The sequence below is a fragment of the Cicer arietinum genome, chromosome 2 (assembly GCF_000331145.2).
Source record: "Cicer arietinum cultivar CDC Frontier isolate Library 1 chromosome 2, Cicar.CDCFrontier_v2.0, whole genome shotgun sequence".
NCBI lineage: Eukaryota > Viridiplantae > Streptophyta > Magnoliopsida > Fabales > Fabaceae > Cicer > Cicer arietinum.
Genome location: NC_021161.2, coordinates 8,071,778 through 8,074,065, shown reverse-complemented (window position 1 = coordinate 8,074,065; position 2,288 = coordinate 8,071,778). Strand labels below are relative to the sequence as shown.

General features: G+C 29.2%; 1 pseudogene; it reads right to left on the bottom strand.

Annotated features, from left to right (window-relative positions):
- Nucleotides 1-934: 934 nt before the first annotated feature.
- Nucleotides 935-2,017, bottom strand: LOC140919335 (putative disease resistance protein RGA3; annotated as a pseudogene).
- Between the last annotated feature and the right edge of the window lie 271 nt (nt 2,018-2,288).

Genomic DNA, 2,288 nt, shown 5'->3' with positions numbered 1-2,288 from the left:
ACCGCTGAAATTTTTCAAAAGAACATGATATATGAAGAAGAGATATTTGATAAAAATGATTTCTGTTTCAAAACTTCTTAAAAAGAAAAGTTTTATGAAAACGTTTTTATGTCAAAAAAGAAGGATGAAAAAGATAATAAAAGATTCTCTTATTGTAAAAAAAAAATAGACATTATAATATGCCTGTTATTTCAAAAAAAGGGATGAAAAGTTTAAAGAAAAATGGTCATTTAAACCCCAAGAACGTTCTTCTCGTAATTTCAAAAAAGGAGAATGCTTTGGACACAAACTAGAACATTCTTCAGTAAGAAAATGTTCTTTCTACTTAAAATTGGACATGATAAATCACAATGTTATCATAAGAAAAAAATCTTCTAGAAGAAGATTTAATAACCAACAAGGATACTAAAAAATAAATCGTAATTAAAACAAATTAAAGATAAAGAATACTAAAGATATTTGTTTGTAAATGAATAACTTCTAACCATTTCACTATTTGAAATTTCCTATGTCTTAAGCATCAACAAACTATTCTTGCCTATAACTTTTGGTAACTCACTCTTGATATTTCTTGACTATGGCAAACAATTATTTGAAAAATTTATTATATATTCTAATTATTTAGATAAAATAATAGTTACAGTAATTGAAATTGCTTCATATCTAAAAGACTAGATATAAAATTAGTTTGCAGTTATAGTATTTACTTAAAGTTTAAATACCAACTTCACTTCAACTATTTTTTTTTATCAAATTTTTACTTGAGTTGAGAGTTTTGTGTAAATAACATTTTTGTTATCTAAAAAAATATTATTATTATTATTATTATTATTATTATTATTATTATTATTATTTAAGACTTTTGAGCCTCAAGAAATTTCTATTTTATTTTGTAAATGGAATTTTATAATAATAATAATAATAGGTATATAGTCTAGATCAGTAGTGAGGGATGGGAATAGGCTAGGGTTTCAAGATTGTGTTGTTTATGAATTGAACTTAGTAAATTTGGTTTCATTTTCCTTGGATATGCAAAATATTGAGAAATGGAAGGAAAGGCAAGCCCAACATTATAGGACATTTAGTAATTTTAAGTGTTGAAAGAGAGAGAAATATGTTATCTCTATCCTCCCTCGATAACTTTACCAGGTTTGGCAACTTCTCTAGTACTAAATATTATAGTGTTCTGATATATGTATTTTACATGACGCATATTAGACACTTCTAAGGGCTTTAGAGAATGAAATTTCTCCAAGTATGGAAGGTGTAAACAATTTTTGCAATCCCTGAGTCATAAATGAGTTAAATATTTTAGAGAATGACTAGACATCCATTGTACGAAATAGGCACCTGTATATCCTTTCACACTCAAACTTTGAAGTTGTTGGATTTGAGGTTGAAGCACTTTAAGAATCTCCTCAACATTTTCTTGTAATTGGGACTCTTCATTTCTCTCCCATGACAATTGCAAATTGTTTACGTCCTTGCTCGACATATTTGTTTCTTTGGCATTCATCACACTTTTAACTCTATCCAAGTGTTTAATATAAAGGTCACATTCAAGGTTCAATTGTCCTATTTCTGCCAAAAGATGGCCTCTTTTCTTGCCTACTACATATAATGTTAAAGTCTTCAGGGAAGCCAACATCATTATATTTGGAGACAACCTTGATAGAGAGTAGCAATACTTCAAAGATAGATGTTTTAAAGCTTTCAAGAGTACCAAATTATTTGGCAAATTTTGGAGGCTATGACAAGAATCTAACTTTAAAATATGCAAATTCCACAATTTACATAAGGATTCTGGAAGAGTTTTGAACTCGTCGTAAGAAAGACTCAAGTACCTTAGATATTTTAAACAGTCAATTGAAGATGATAATTTTTTTCCACTTGGGAAGTTAAGCACCCGCAAAGAATAACATTTCAATACATGAGGTGGAACTTGATGGATAAGCAATAGATTTGTACCTTGTATGACAGTACTTTGTACTCCATCTCCAATGATTCGGTAGCACATTCGTCCAAGATGTCATTAAGAACATGAGCAACATCTTTGAGCTTAAGGAACCAATCCTTGATAGATCTGTTTGAGAATTGTTTCTCCTCAGCATCTTCAAGAGTAGACTTGATTGTTGGGAGCAAGCTAACAAGATTGTTAAATTGTTGATCGAAACCAAGAAATAGGCTAAGCTCCTTTTGAACAAGGGTGCTTAAATGTTGAAGCACAACTTATCTCTTCTTCACCGATATATTATAGTACTAATTCAAAATTATCGTCTTTATCATTT